Consider the following 17,296-nt stretch of genomic DNA (forward strand, 5'->3'; position numbering starts at 1 on the left):
CAACCCCTACATGACCATTCAAGAGAGCAAGAGTCAACCTTAAGACCTAGCTATGTAAAACTTTACCTCTGGCGTCAACTGAGATGATACTTATAGTTGGGACTCGTAACTCCAAGATCAAATCCAATTTTATCAGAGGGAGTCCCTGAGCTTATAAAGAAGTGATAATATGAGCCCTGAAATCAACTATGAAAGAATAGGTAAACTGGTATGATTATTGATTACACTTAAGGTGACAGCCATGGTGTCATTAGGTGTAACATCCTGCATGTTGCCTGGAGGACTGTATATATTGATTAACAAGTTAGTTTGAAAAGCATAGGCCCTGAGTCTGAGTTTTTCAGAATCTATGTGCTGTTTTTTACACCAGATAAATAACGATACCATGTGGTACATTATTTATCGGCTTTGATAAGTAGCATCTATTATGAGGTTCTGGGGAATAAAATGCCGATATTGGTCCTTACCACACCAAAATCCCCATGGTGTGGTAAATACCGCACACTGCCCTCTTGTTAAATTCTGGCAGTGGCAGGTTTGACTTGCCAAAATTTAACAAAGAGCGACATATTTCATGTACCTGATAATTCCCGGATCTGCTAAATATTACCCGAATCGTAATTCCATCCCTACTTGTAAATACCAGACACCCGACCTCATGGGCGATAAAGTCCACATAGGAGTACCTTATTAATATTTAAAAAGTGAGATTTTAAGCTGTATTCTGCTCTCCTACTTAGGACAGCTAACTAGAGTACAGATTAAAATCCTAATACTATATTTTGGGAATGTGACTAGCTAGAAAAATGATTAAACAATTATATTTTATAGTTATTAAAAATACAATTCAATGGTGAAGTTGGGGTTTTAATACATATTAAGGAAAAGTTTTAGAAAGTTACATTTTCCCTGCCTGAAGTTCCTGGAGGCCAAATTAAAATTTGCTCTCTCATTTCAGCAATTAGCATTTGAATAGGTGTGAAAAAGGTGGGAAGTGCTTCCCAGGAACAAACAATAGGCCAACCTGAATGAGCAAATATGACTCCTGGGAACATGACAGAATATGCAGGGTGGGGCTGTGAGCATCCTGCTTGCATGTCAAATCTTACTTGACAGATATGTTGCATTTACATATAACATCTGGCACACAGCTTAAAGGATAGGAAACAGATGCCAAAACAATTCTTGTGTATCCACTATCTAGTTGCTGGAAACTCGTACTTTAGTCCTACCAAACTTTTGTTTCCGGGTTTATAGTGGGTACAGTGACTGCCTCAAACTGGATTTTCGTGTGAGATTTGAGAGGACACTAGGATTACTATAATGCACTGCCCTCCCCCTTCCCACGCACACAACTCCAGCCCTCAGAGCCCACATTCAATGGCCGATGACTTTTACCATTTTGAAAATGCCCAAAGTGGGTTGGGTTGGCCCTGGGAAATTTTAGTCCATTGGTTTGGGTATGCTCAAGAGTCACTCCCACCCACTAGCAAGTGCCAGGCACAAATGTGGCACCTCCAGGCACCCACTTCCGAATATTTCTTGAACATGCAGAAGATAAGAAGAACACTCCTGGACCTGAGGAGAAACAGGAGAGACTGGACCTATTCTCTGTGACCTGAGAGGAGCCTTGGAGGACCAGGCTTGCTCCCTCTTGTACAAGGGACACAGAAGTGAACTCCAAAGGGCATAAGGCTGACCTCCTGCTAAAGCTACTGGGACACAGCAAGCTAGAAGATGCCTTTTCCTGCATCTGTCCTTCTGCCCAGTGGCAGCTGGACCTGGACTGGACCCTGCTGTCGGCCTCTGCCTGGACACCTTTTGAGTCTTCAAGTGTCTCTGCTGAGGTCCTGGGAGGCTTCGGAAGTGCACTCCTGTGGTGGATTGGGACTTAAAAGGACAAAAATCAGAAGGTAAAATCTTTGACTAGGCTTAATCTGGTTGGTTTATCCGATCTGCGTTCCATCGTGGTCAGTGTCAAATTGCTCCTAGATCCCGGTCTACTGCAACCAGTGACTATCATTGGCACTGTGTGCTTCTTGGTGCTATTCATAATTAAAACTTAAAAAAATAATATCTCTGGTTCCCCTTATTGGATTTTTGTCATTTTGTTTATTAAAGTTTTTTTTACCTAACTCCATTTGGGATTTTTATTGTTATGAATTTAGACTTTTTACTGCTTTGGTCCTGCATAACTACTTTACACATTGCCCTAAATTAAGCCTGTCTACTCTGTGCCATCGCCACCAGGCGTTCACTCTGACAAGGATTGTGAATATTCCTTGAGGTGGGTAGTCACCCACCCAAATAAAAATCCAATGTCTTACAGTTTATTTGAACATTTCTTCAGTTGCCAGAGGGGATCTTGCTTTTTGACACATCTTTCTAATTCTTCTAAGAGGATGTTTAATTTGAATAAGTGTGAAATAAATCAGAGAAGAACTTTTAAACGTTGCTGCGACCCTTTTCACATCGGACTTGTCCTTTTCGTTATGCAAAGGTACAGGAGAATAGGAAATTTGGCTAGACAGATTGTTGTCATCATTAACACTAAGACAAGCATTGTTATCAGCCTGCTCAGGGTTGATCAGTTCTGTTGGCATGAGTATTTATTGCAGAATTCTTGTCAATCTAGAAGGTAGTCCTAATCTGAGTGGATTTAAACAGATTGGTTGATTTTTGTATAGTTACCACAAATAAGAAACATGAGAATGTCTAAAGAATTATATTGACTTGCGAGTTGCTTTGTAAGGAGTATGGCCATCCAGGCCAAAACATTTTGAATTGACATTATCATGGCTGATATTGGATAGTCAACTATTTCGGGCTGAGGTGCAATTGTATTGGACAAAGCAGGTGAACCTACATTCATGTGGCGGAGTACCTAGTTCATTGAAGTGTGAATAATGCTATGACGAAAATCAATAGACATATACCTTGAGATGAATCATTCCCAGGTTGATATAGTTGATCAGAAGAAAAATTCAAGTGACCTGTTGGTGAAAGCTTTGTGATAGAAATGTTACTGGTAGACAAGCAACGGTTCCACAAATTTGTGACATTTGGCTTATATCAGTGTTGTTGTCACCTTGAAAATCAAATGTATTAGTCTAGAAAACCTTGACTACTTGTGAGCCAAAAAAGTAATCAAGAATAGCTTGTGCTTTTCTTTTTCAAGAACAGCTGATCAGATAGGTAGACAATTTTAGATACAGGATTCAAATTGTATATAGGAGAAGGAATAGAACGGGGGAAAATTTGATATTTAGGTGAAACATCATAAGCAATTACACTAAGGGGCCCATTATGATGTCGGGCGGATTGCCCCCGCCAGGCTGGCAGTAGCCACCGCCAGCCTGGCGGGAACAATCCGCCCGAAATCTACACTCGGCAGACGGAAAGACCGTCCGCTGCTTTTCGGCCCCGGTCGCCTTGTGGCCAGGGCGGAAAAGGAATAATATGGTGGCGTTGTCTATCAAACACTGCCAGCCATATTATGATGGGCAGTTTTCAATGCCTTTCCGTGGCGGCAATGCCGCCACGGAAAGGCATGCGTGTAAAGAAGTCCAAACGTGGATAGTAGATGAAATATAATCCTTTTAAACTTGCATCGGTTATTAGAATAGATTGCTTCTCTGGGTCAAAGCTATTCAATTTGGGGGCATTGTTCAATTTACTCTTCAAGGCAGTGAATTCTTCTTCACATTCATCACTCCATATAAATTCAGTTCCCTTTTTTAGCAACGATCTCATGCATACACATAAAGAAGCAAAGTTACAAATAAACTTGTTATAGTACTCTGCCATACCTAGAAAACTAATCAATTCTTCCTTGTTCTTGGGGGAGGACATTTTCACCATGGTGTTAATCAGACCAGCTTTCGGTGAAATTCCATCTCCTGAGATTGTGTGTCCAAGATAGTCTATGGAGTTTTTCTTAAATTTACATTTTTCCAATTTTACTGTTAGACCAGATTCACACAAACGTTGTAACACACCAAGTAATCTTTGATCATGCTCTTCATCACAGTTCCCAAAAATTAGAATATCATCTTGATATACTCTCACTCCTTCCAAACTTTTTAAGACACCTTCCAAAGCTCTTTGAAAAACTGAGGCAGCTGATATCAGCCCAAAAGGAAGCCTCACAAAGCGAAAAGTGCCAAATGGTGTTACAAAGGCAGTCAGGTCTTTTGATTCTTCATGGAGTCTTATTTGATGATATGCGGATTTTAAATCCACTGTGCTAAAAACTTTTGCTCCTTTCAACAACATTAACATGTCTGTGATTTTTGGTAAAGGGTAGTGATCTACTACTACGTTCTTATTCAACTCTCTAAGGTCTATGCATAAACGAAGAGAGCCATCCGATTTTTTGGCGGCTACAATCGGAGCGACCCATTGAGTTGCTTCAACTTCCTCTATGATACCCTCCTTGACTAATTTCTCCAATTCTGCTTTTACTTGATCTCTAACAGTAATAGGGACATTACGTACTTTACATCAAACTGGTACAGCATCTTTCTTTAATTTGATGTGATGATCATAGTTTTTCAAACAACCCAATTTCTCAGCAAAGACAGTAGGGAATTTCTTTTTTAAGTTATCTGAGAAGGGGTTATCACTAACTTGGTTTGTATTGACAGAGTTTGCGTTGAGAAAGGGCAACTCCTTTAAGATGATGGGAGGAGAGGAATTCGGATCTAACATCACACCCAAATCTTTTTGAACAAACCAACTCAAAATATTGTCTCCTTTTTGTGAGATATAGATTTTTGAATCAGCGAGTCTCTCTTTGTAATTAATGTTTCCTTGAAAGTATCCTAAAATCTCTATGGGTTTCCTACCATATGCAAGTGGTTTTATATCTGGACGAAATAACTTGATTTTGCCTTGTAAGTATTTTAGATAAAATTCTTTTGCTACAATGGTGATTTTTGCCCCTGAATCAAATAATACTTTGACAGGATGACCATTGACTAAGATTTCATCAACAGGACAGTTTTTAGGCTGAGGACCGAAAATTACTTGAACTAGAATTTGACCACACTCAGCATCCTCATCATATTCATTTGTATCGTCAAAATCATAATAAATCTCATTAACTTTGCCTTTATATTCCTTTCCCTTGCAAACATTGGTAAAATGCCCCTTTCTTTTGCATTTTCCACAGGTAGCTTTCCATCCAGGGCATTGTCTATCATTAGCAAAATGCCCCATTTTGCCACATCTAAAACATTTCACTTGTGTAAAATCAAATTTCTTATCAGATTTAACATTGAGAGGTTTGTTGCTAGGTGCATCTCTTATACTACTTCTCTGGTTAGTATTTTCCTTATTAGCATTTGAGGTCCTTACAAGATTAACAGTGCTATTGGTTTTACTTTCACCATTCTTTTTTATGACATCCACACACTTAATAGAGTGTTCAATCCTCTTTGCTATGGTAATTACATCATCTAAATCAGGTTCATCTTTTTGCCATAATTCCTCTCTAACACGTTCTATGCTACAACCCAGCATAAACTGATCCCTTATTCTTTCGTCAGAAGAGGCAGCAAACTTACAAGATGACGCCAATTTTCTTAGTGCAGTTATATAATTTTCTATGCTTTCTTCTTCTTGTTGTAATCTGCGGCCAAAATGATACCTTTCTAAGATAGTAGAAACTTTCGGAAGATAGTGTTTATCTAACATAGCAACACAGATTTCATATTCATTAAGATTCCTATCTTGTATCTCTGGCAAATGATCAAATACCTCCTGGCCCTCTGTTCCCAAACAGTGTAATAACAGAGCTGTTTTCCTTTCCGCACTAAGGTTGGCCCCACACACTTTTGCATACCTTTCAAATACCTTACACCACTTTTTCCATTTAATGGGGGGATCTCCAGGAGTTTGTAGGAAAAATGGAGGAGCTGTGACGTTTTGCATTATGTGTACTTGACCAAAGCTACCCCGAATGGGAGAAAGTGAAACTTTTTAGAATTAACAACAATGAATCATTACAGTACCTTTAAATCTGAAATAAAATTTCTGTTGTGAATACAGTACAATTAACTTGAGTGTCTCTGTTCTTCTTTCTTTTTAAATAAATAAATGTAGTCTCAGTGTCTCATTTCTCTTCTTTTTTTTTTTTAAATTAAGAAATAATTAGTTCAATACCTGTTGTCATGTGAATCTTCTGTGAGGAAAACCATTTAAAACGTTTTAAAATGAAAATATTAAAGCGGTGATGAATCTGCTGTTCAACAAATTAACTTCGTGCCATTTGTGAAGAATCAGCGGTTTTCAACAAGAAAATGGTTGCTGCGTCATGGAAAACGCGTCATGACGCTCCTTCGTGGTGAACACAGCTGCAGGAGATCGTCGATGGAGGGGCGCTGGAGCGCGAGAGAACGAGCGTAGTCCTCGAGCAGCAAACAGTACGGTAAGCTTTTAAAAAATGCTGCCGATGTGATGTTGTTTGAGGTGATTTAACACCCACACGAGACTCTTGCCAAATTGAAGATGCGTGCAAGTAGGCGGCCCGTTACAGTGACAGGCCGTCAGAGTGATGCGAGGTAAACACACGGGCTGTAACACGCTGTAGATTAGGGCTGTAAAGCTGCTAGGGTGAAGCGATGCGTGCGTTTGGCTTTAAACGCGCTGGCTGATCGGGGCTGTCAGGTTGAGAGTGATGTGATGCGTGTAGACACACGGGCATAAGCGCTGGAAGTTGCGCTTAAACTCACACCGTGAACAAGCACTATGCCAGTAATCAATTATCAGAATGAGCACTGCGTGTGCTGGAGAAAAGTATCAAATAGCGCAGCGCTGTGAGGAAGCAGTCTTTTAGGTGTGCACACAGTAAACTGGCAAGCAGTCTTGTTAATAAGTTCATTCCACACAATGAGTACAAAGGTGTTTTGGAGTAAGGTTTCCTTAGTCCATGAAGGTTGGAAGTTTCAAGTAAGATTGAAGTAAAAATTAACAGTACCTTTGATAAAGTTCAAAATGAGGTAAAAGAAGATTTCTTTGTATCCTTGTTGAGATCCTTTCTTCTTTTCTTCATAAATCCCATCCTCGTCGCCAATGTAAAGAAGTCCAAACGTGGATAGTAGATGAAATAAGTATTTATTATAGAATAGGATCCCATCCACAGGATATGGAGTTATCAGTAGCAAGGTCCAAGTTCAACTGTCTAGCTAGTCTAATCATCACAGCTACAGAATCTGTGCTGAGCATTCTAATGCATGTGGCAACCTGGCAACAGGCTGCATAACTAAGATGTTCAAGATGCCACAATGCGGTCTTCACTTTGGGGGCCCCCTGCGGGCCCCCAAAGTGAAGGAGGGGTTGGGGGTGCACACGGGGGTACCTGTGGTACCCCCCTGCATTTGCATATACAATGCGGTAGGCACCACGCGGTGCTTGCCGCATTGTGTACGCAAATGCATACATGCATTTATGGCATTGTGGCGGGCGGTGCAGAGAGCACCGCCTGCCACAATGTTATAAATGCAGGATGCGGCCGCCACTGTGGCAGCCGCATCCTAATACCACCCACAGGACCCCCGCCCTTATGGCGGGCGGTCCCTAGTCCCGATAGGATGGCGGGCGGACTAAGTCCGCCCGTCATCCTAATGAACCCCTAAGTCTCAGATTTCTTCCTTTAGAGTGGGATTGTTCCCTTTTTGCAGGATAACAGGCAATCAAGCTGATAAAAAGCATTATGCACAGCAAATAAAATGAAGACTGTGTAAATTAAAGTGATCTTAAATTCACATTCATAAAAGAACACTGTTCCCTGCTGCCACCTCGGAGCCTCCTTAAAGCTCCAGCTAAATTATAAGTCTCCATGCTTTAAACTTTGCACACCGGAGCAGCACCCTCAGACCTCCTCATTTCAGCTGCCTAGTCAAACCTACAGCACCATCAAATCAGATAGATGGATGGATAAACAAGCATTGGCAAAGCCAATGAGTCTGGCCTATGTGAGAGCTATTGGTTTTGGCAATGTCTTTTAGGCATGTTGTAGAGTATCTTGGCTGCTGTGCAGCATGTCTAAAAGGTAAGGCTAAGAGGGTGGTGGGAAATGGGATGACTGAGCTAGCTACACAGAAAAATAGTACATCAATCAAAGCTGCAGCAACGGAAGGTAATCAATGTGAAGCACTTAGTACTTGGTCCATGCTCCAAGTGAAAGAAGACAAAGTGAAGGCGGCACACGCTGCCCAAATAGGAGGCAAATGCGAGTGAAAATGAAGCCCATGAGTTTTAAGCAAGGGGAGGGCTCCAAGCCCCTTCTAGTAAACAATATTTCTCCAAGCGAGAGTGCATGTGCTGTCATAGGCAAGACCTAAAAAACTGCAGGGAGGTCAGAGCAGCCATGGGCAGACTGGGCACCACCCAGACTCACCACACACCTCGGCTCTCCAAGACAGACTGTGGTTGCACCACAGCCACAGTGAGAGAACATGGGCAGGAGCATGCCAGACTGCTTCTGCTTAAAAAGTCTGTCGTCTATTTTGGCGGTAATAGTGTCAAGGATTGTCAGAATCACTGTTATACCAGAGTGCAAGACCCGGCCAGAATGTACACTAGGTCGAATTAAGTTTTCGACGTGCAAGTCTGTGTTCAGAGTAATTAGATCACTAGTTTAACACTGCCATCTCCCTTGTGTCCTTAGACTGTCTACAAATTCTCTGGCAGCTGAATGCATACACAAACCCCTTGCCAAGGATATGCAACACATTCTGCACTTTATTTTCTGAAGTGTGAAATGCCTTTGGTTGTGAGTTGTTGAGGAGTTTGAATGAGAGGTCTTGAAGGTGAGAACTAGACACTGACTAAAGGAAACCTCCACTAGAAGTCTATACATCCTCTAACCTGAGGACCAGTATTTTGTATGACATGGTGAATCTAGGACCTAGGTGGTTCAGACTATTGCTCCTTCCCTCACTAAATAGGCCATCAAGAACATATTACATAATGTTGGAACCTAAACCTACATCTCCAGCTAACAGAGTTTACGGAGTCGACCAAGAGCAAGAGGGTGTCCTGTCTGCTCTTGTCGGAGTCATCAGCTGGTGCAAGTCCCACCGTCCCATAAAGAGCATGGCCAGACTTCCCTGTGGAAAAATAAACACCCCCCGGAAGTAAAAACCTTAAAAGAGTGATTCAAGGTAGACAACCAGTCGGATAAATTTGCCATCTATCTCAGTCTGAAGCTACTCACAGGAGTTCTGAGTAGCAATCTGGCTTGGGGTAGACTCTCCTTCTGTACTTCTTGCAAGCTTAGATCCACACACTGGCACCTTGAGAGACCGGTACCCGCTCACCCCTGCTCCCTGCACTGGTGAAGGGGAACCCATGACTCCTCACCATTGCACCCAGCTCTGTCGAAAAAAATAACACCAAGTCCCACACTACACCAAGTACTCACCCAGTGATACTCTGGGACCCACTGTGGCCAGACACTGTCACTACAGTATCCTTACAGAAGCCCCCCCTTTGCCAAAGTGGGGAGAGATCACAGCCACGTGTTCTTTGATAAGAATAGGGTTGGGACCTTCCAAATATCAACCATGTTAGGATCCCCCAAATCACACCAACTTCAGGCATCGTCTGATAGCAATGACGAAATCATAGACCTACCTTATAGAGGAGCTACAAGACCTTGGCGATCGGATTCACTGTCCACAAGGCGGACCTGTCATGGAGTAACATTTACACCCTGGGATATCGCTGTCCCCTTTGTGTTGTGTAGCTATCTAGATTCCACTTTGCCCTAATCCATTTGGGATGATATGTTTCAACCAGGTATAGCTAGAGACTTCCCCTTTTTGCATTATAGTCCCTTGATACATTGTATTGTATGGAATAAAAGAGATATTATCCAATACCTCATGCACTGTCAATCGCTATACTATATCTGCCACCAACCCACCAGAGTACCAATTTCTTCTCTGCATTCCTAGTACCAAACATCTTCTTAGTAAGGAACACCTTCATTGTCTCTTTTCGGGCTGGCACTGATTGCCCATTGCAGTGGGATCTGGGAAAATGTCTGACATGTGTTTCAAAATCACTTTGTCGAACAAAGGAACTTTTTTTACTTTAAGCCTTTTTGAGTTATTTATATCCCCAACCAGTTAGCCAGCTGGAAGTGAACCTTAGATTTTACAATATGACAAAGCCAGTCAATAAAGTCAGTCACTTTACACTGAATGTGAAAAATAGTTTCCCCCCCCAATTCCAAATTGCGGGGACATTTGCTATTGTTTCTTGGTTATATTATGACTTGACGAGTTCCGGCTTCAATCATGTACAACTCCTACAGGATACCCAAACAATGCCATGTTTTTAAAAAAACTGAGGGCCTCATTTATGAGAAGTAATGCTTCGCTGCGTGAAAGCAGCAATGCGTCACTTCTCGGTGCACCCGCCTTGCGACAAAATGGATGCGTCATATTTACTGTATTGAGGCATTGTGTTGCAAGGAATTACAGGTACGTCAGTATTTCTGACGTATCTGTAGGCGCAAAAGTGGGGCATTGCTGGAGTGTGTCACCAAAAGGCCTGCGTCAGTCTTATGCCTGCTGTGAGGCAGGCGTAAGATATTGACGCATTTGCACCCTAGAAATGGCGCAGTGAAATCTCGGAGATTTCACTGCATCACTTCTACAAGGCTTACTTAAGTGGGAACGCCCACCCCTCATACATTATACCTGACGCACGTATAATATAGCGCTGGGGTTTACAAAGTGACGCATCTATTTAGATGCGTCACTTTGTAAATAAGGTGCAACAGGAGGCAGGTTTTATTCTGCCGATGCATCACAAAAAGTGACGCAACGGAAACCCAAAACTGTAACAAGGCTTCATAAATAAGGCCCTCAATATTCAATTATTGGACTTCAAAATAAATAGAGATGTTTCTGCCTCCAGGTCTGGCTCTGTATTTCCCATGATTCCTTGTCTCTTTCAGCGAATTAATTCTTTAGATGGCAGGTGCCAAAGGAGGCGTGCCAGCATGGCGGCTCTTCAGTCTGCCTTAATTTGAGAAGAATTCTGAAATTGGATTATTGCACAGCGGCAGATCACTTGAGATGCAAGGCAGCTTCATCTGGAAACTTAACAATGTATTACTTGATTTTTTTAATAGTCCGCTCTGCTAAAGGAAGTGCTGTGCAATTGCTACGTTCAGACAACACATCGGATCCTTTCCAAAGCAGATGGAACAACACAAAGATGTGTTGATGATAGAAGAGGGTGTGAGACTATTATACACACGACAGAAGTCACACTGATGGTATGTTAGGTGCACCTGTGTAGGGCATTTCCACAATATGTGTGGTCTCAAAGCACTAGAGAAAACCGGTGGCCTTCATGGTTCCTCGTGCAGCAGAGTTAAAGGGTTTGTTGATAGTGTATTGTGCTATGTTTCGTGTTGTGCTGGTTTTTCTATTGTTTAGAGATGTGGTCTCTTGGACTGTGCCGAGCAAGGTTGGAATAGACAACTCTTTGGTTTAATGAAGGATTAAACTGGGTGGTGGCCAGCTAGCTTCTGTTGTGGACCTGACTGGAGCACTAAGGGAACGGATGCTTGTGTTGACACACATTGATCTTTGTTTGTTCTCCTGGGATGCATGGTTGTCCATTGCTCGGCTTCAAGTTGTTGTTACGCATCGAGGCGCCTTGAAAATAATGGAGCTGTATGTATAATTCATTAGTTACATACTGACTATGATAGTGGTATGAGTGAGAGGTTTAGGGTTAGTGCTCAACAAAAGGTGTGTTTTACATTTTCTTGGGGAAGGGGTGGCCTTGATATGGATTGGGAGAACTTTCCACTGAAGAGACCCAAGTAACTGATGATAAAGTGGTGCCTCGGCCTTCATAGACATGCAAAGTCTGTGAAGCTTTACAATCCCTCTGGAAATGGTCATGGGATGGGTATTAGGTTTTGGTGCAGCAGTTCCGCTCCAACATGTCCCTCTTCTGGGTGGCGGTGTTCTGTCTTGAAAATAATTTACTGAAAGCTGTCTACCACCATCTGATTTGTCTTGTAGAGCCAGGTGAGGGTATGGATTGGAGCTGTCACCAGTGGCCCAGGCCTACAAGGGCAAATGCAGTGCTTAATTTGAGCCTGTGGTTTCTGGTGCTCAGCACCGGCACTTAATTGTCAGCACCGACACTTAAGACAGTCTTCCACATTGTGGTGCTGTTTGAATAATTTAGTGATGAGCACATCAACATTTGTTTATTAATTTAATTTACATTAAAATGTTGTAATACCGCCCCCCCCCCCCCCGCTTCCCCCCAAGCAATTCATATAGCTTTTGGGGCCTGGATTAGTTAGAACTGTCACACTTATAGGAGCGTGATGATTAGTAGTTGTGTTGGCATCACTAGCAGGGGCAATTGGTGGTGTAAGCCACAATAGCTTCCTGGCGGCCCTGGCACTTAGCTTCTTACAAATTAGGCACAGGACACGTGTATGGTCTGGTGATGCTATATGAGTAGTGATTTGGGTATAGAAAGATGCCGGCTTGTATTGAAATGTGATGGTGTTATGTTTGTGCACAAGGGGACTTTTGGTTTTTGCGTGTAGGGTCCTGTGTCTTGTGAATGCTTCATATATTGTGCTGTGTGTACTTGAGTTGTGTCTTGTCCCTGGGGCTCATGGTTTTTGTTTTATAGGATTGATGAGTTTGTGTGTAGGGGTTGTTGTTTTGTGCAGTCTGCATAAGTGATGTACTTTTGCAGTTTGTTTGTATTGTATTTGTATGTGTATTGTCTTTGTGTTTGTAACAGTTTGGGTTGTTTATTTGCAGGGGAACATGATTGCAAGTAAAGGTCGTTGGTTTTTGCTTTTGTTGAGGTATTTTGTGCTGTGCGGAGGACTGTTGGGTCTTTTTTGTGAGAATAAGTGATTGTTTGTCTGTCCTGTATTTAGGGTCTTGTTTGTGTTGTGCACGCGGCTATTGGTTCCTGGTTTGTGTGTTATGGTGTCGTATTTGTGTCTAAAGGCTGCTCCTTCATTCTGTGTGGGAGATTATGTAAGAGGTTTTCTGTGGTGTTTTAGAAGTGTGGTATGCGTGAAGGAGTTGTTACTTTACACTATTTTGTAAATGTGTTTTGTTTTTGCATAGTAGGCTGTACGTTCCTGTTGAGGTGGCGGGCAACTATGTTGTGTTTTTTGCATAAAAGCTTCAGGGAAGTAGCTCTTGTATTAAGGGTGTATGGGGTTTTGCATTTATTTGTTTTGAACTATTAGTATGTCCTGCATGTAGGAGTTGTGATTGTGTGTAGGGGTGCTGGATTGTGCTGCATGTAGAGGTTTAGTGCATGGGGGATGTTGATTCCTGCTTTTAAATATGTGTAGGTGTGTCCTCTTTCTATTCATGAAATTGTTGATTTCTCCTGCGTGCCTGAGGGATTGATATAGTACATTAGGGCTAGGGAGTTAGTGCTGTGAGTAAAAGTATTGCTTATTTGTATAGTGTGATTTTGGTTTATATGATTATTTTAGCACTTAGTGGCTTTTTTAGGTCTCGCTGAGTCAGTAGGTGAGTTTTCAAAGTGCTGCTGCCTGGCGACAAGCTTGCGTTCACGCGAGCGTGCAAGCTCAAACCGCGAGCCTTCAGCGCCATCTGTCTTTCCTCTTGCTTGCTCCCTGCCTCCGCCCCTCCCTCCGCGTCTGGAGTTAGTTCTGCTTACAAGTACTTTCACTTTTGCCGTCTTGTATCTTACAAGCGCTTTCACTTGTACCGTCTTACACACAACCATACCCAACCACAACCACACCCAACCACACGCACACAATCACACACACAACCACACCCACAACCACATCCACAACCACATCTACAACCACACACACAACCATACACACACCACACACACAACCACACACACCCACCCACACCAAACCACACCCAACCACCCACACACAACCACATACACAACTACACCCACAACCACACACACAACCACGCACACAACCACACACACACAACCACACACACACAACCACACATACCCACACAACCACACCCAACCACACACACAACCACACACACAAACACAACCACAACCACACACACAACCACACACACACAACCACACACAACCACACACACACACACAACCACACCAAACCACAACCACACCCAACCACCCAACCACACACGCACAACCACATACACAACTACACCCACAACCACACACACACAACCACACACAACCATACACACAACCACACACACAAACACAACCACAACCACACACACAACCACACACACACACACAACCACACACACAACCACACACACACAACCACACACACAACCACACATACACACACAACCACACACACACAACTACACACACAACCACACACACACAACCACACATACACACGACCAAACACACAACCACACAAGCATGCACACAACCACACACACAACCAAAACTACACCCACAACCACACACACAACCACACACACAACCATACACACAACCACACACACACAACCACACACACATCCACAACCACACACAGACACAACCACAAACACAACCACACACACACAAACCACAACCACACACACAACCACACACACACAACCACACACAGAACCACACACACACAACCACACACAACCACACCCACAACCATACACACAACCTTACACCGCCACACACACACACACAACCACACACACAACCACAACCACACACACAACCACAACCACACACACACAACCACACACAACCACACTCACACACACAACCAAACACACACACAACCACAACCACACACACACACAACCACAGCCACACACACACACAACCACAACCACACTCACACACACACACAACCAACCAAACACACACAACCACAACGACACACACACAACCACAGCCATACTCACACACAACCACACACACAACCAAACACAACAACAACCACACACAACCACATGCACAACCACACACACAACCACACACACACACACAACCACATACACACAACCACACATACACACAACCAAACACACATGCACAACGACACACACAAACACACACACACACACAACCACACACACACACAACCACAACCACACACACAACCACACACACACCCACACAACCACACACAGAACCACACCCACACACAACCACTCAGAAACACACACACACAACCACACACACACAACCACACACACACAACCACACACGCACACACAACCACACACACAACCACACACACAACCACAACCACACACAACCACACAACCACACCCACAACCACACCCACACTCACAACCACACACACAACCACACCCACAACCACTCACTCAACCACACCCACAAACAGCCACACCCAACCACACACCCACAACCACACACACACACAACCAACCACACACACGCACAACCACACACACACAACTACACACACGCAACCACACACACAACCACACACGCACACACAACCACACACACAACCACACACACAACCACAACCACACACAACAGCACAACCACACCCACAACCACACCCACACTCACAACCACACACACAACCACACCCACAACCACACACTCAACCACACCCACAAACACAGCCACACCCAACCACACACCCACAACCACACCCACAACCACACACACACAACCACACACACAACCACACACAACCACACAACCACACACAACCACACACACACACACCCCCGCCCCCAACCACTCACTGCCTATCAGCCTCCTCTCAGCCAGGTAGCGCGATCGCGATCACTTTCACTTTCACGTGATCAGATTCACTTTCACGGCCGTATTCGCCGTGAAAGTGTTCGCGTTTCTAGTTTTATTCAGCATTCACTCTAGTTTCCTAGTGCTTGACTATCCAATCTCTACAATATTTAAGCAGCCTGCACGTCTCCTGTCAACCATACCACTCCATGAATTTTCTCCGATCCACATAGGTATCAGCAGTACAGACAAAGGTAAGCAGGTTTCTTATCCTTCCTTCAAGCAATAACCAGAATGCTAAACTGCATTCGTGCCCCACTTAGTTTTAAACAGCAAACAGTTATTCTAATCGGTTTGTTTCACAGAGGTGGTGTCTTAGGAGAAGGGTAGTGGCACTTGCATGGCACTATAGGCTAGTGTGTCCAAAAGAGTTGTTTAAAAAAAAAAGTTTTAGGAAAAAATTACTCTTTTAAAAATTCTGATTCCACCAGAATCTGAGTCCTCCACAACACCCTGTTTTTTTGGCTGTCAGCTGTGAAAAGGAGACCAATATTGCCCCCATTTTTATTATTCTGTATCCTCAGTTCAATACTGGGGTGCTTTTTTAACTTGTCTCTAGTTCATTGCGAATCTTACCGTTACTAGTTCAAATTGTGTTAGCTTTGGCTTATTTGCAATGCAAACTTTATCTCAATAAGTTGCTGTAACAAGCTGCAAGTCCGCTACGGAAGCCCATTCATTTGCTAATTATTTTCCACATAAGGTTGCAAGACCATAAAGTGGAGTTTTCAGGATTTTGAATAGTTTCTTGTTTGTGGATGTTACTCTCTCCTGCGCACCCCACTCCTGTACTAAGGTTACGAGTGACCTGGCACCTGCCTTTGAGAGATTCTTGAATCCACCCAAATCTGGCCTGGCACTGGTGCATCCCAGCCTGGCACACACCGGGTGATGATCTCCGCACCTCCTTCTAGACCCCAGCTCACTACTGTTTGCAGTCTGTCACTCACCCCTAACCTCCCTGGCACTCACCCTTCACACCTCAGGCCTGGCAGTCACTCCTCGCACCTGGCACTCACCCTTCTCCCTCTCTGGCACTCAGCATTGACTCTCTGTGACACTCAACTGTCACCTCCCTGACACTCACCCTCGACCCTCCTGGTACTCATACTTCCCCTCCCTGGCACATATCCTTCACCTCCCTGACACTTACCCATGTCCCTCCTGGCATTCACTACTCTCCCCCTTGGCACTCACCCTTCACCTCCATGGCACTAGCCCTTCATCCCCCTGGCCTGGCAGCTTACCTTCACCCCTTGCACTCACCCTTCCCCTCCCTGGAACTCACCCTTGACCCTCCTGACTCTTATGTTTCACCTCCATGGCACTCAACCTTCATCTCCCTGGCACTCACCCTTCATTTCCCTGATCTGGCACTCAACCTTCACCTCCGTGGCACTAGCCCATCACCCCCTGGCCTGGCAGCTACCCCTCACCCCTGGCACTCATACTTCCCCTTCTCGGCACTCACCCTTCCCCTCCCCGGCACTCA

The sequence above is a fragment of the Lissotriton helveticus genome, chromosome 9 (assembly GCF_964261635.1).
Source record: "Lissotriton helveticus chromosome 9, aLisHel1.1, whole genome shotgun sequence".
NCBI lineage: Eukaryota > Metazoa > Chordata > Amphibia > Caudata > Salamandridae > Lissotriton > Lissotriton helveticus.